Consider the following 270-nt stretch of genomic DNA (forward strand, 5'->3'; position numbering starts at 1 on the left):
ATATATATAAATGCTAAAAATAATGGTCCTTTATTAGACCATTATTTTTTATTCTTTTATTGCAGCAAATATGGCTTACAGCTGTTTCCAGACGGCAGAGATGCTCAAGAACTAGTCGGCACTCGCGGTGCCATTCACCCAGCCTCGGTCTCTGTTTTATCCACGACTGCAGTTCGGCCAAAGAGACGTCCATGAAACACGGGAGAAGTCGCAGTCTCAGCGCATGTCCTCGCATCATTAACCACGGCATGCCCAGCCCTCCATTTCGCG

This window comes from Octopus bimaculoides, chromosome 2 (assembly GCF_001194135.2).
Source record: "Octopus bimaculoides isolate UCB-OBI-ISO-001 chromosome 2, ASM119413v2, whole genome shotgun sequence".
Lineage (NCBI taxonomy): Eukaryota > Metazoa > Mollusca > Cephalopoda > Octopoda > Octopodidae > Octopus > Octopus bimaculoides.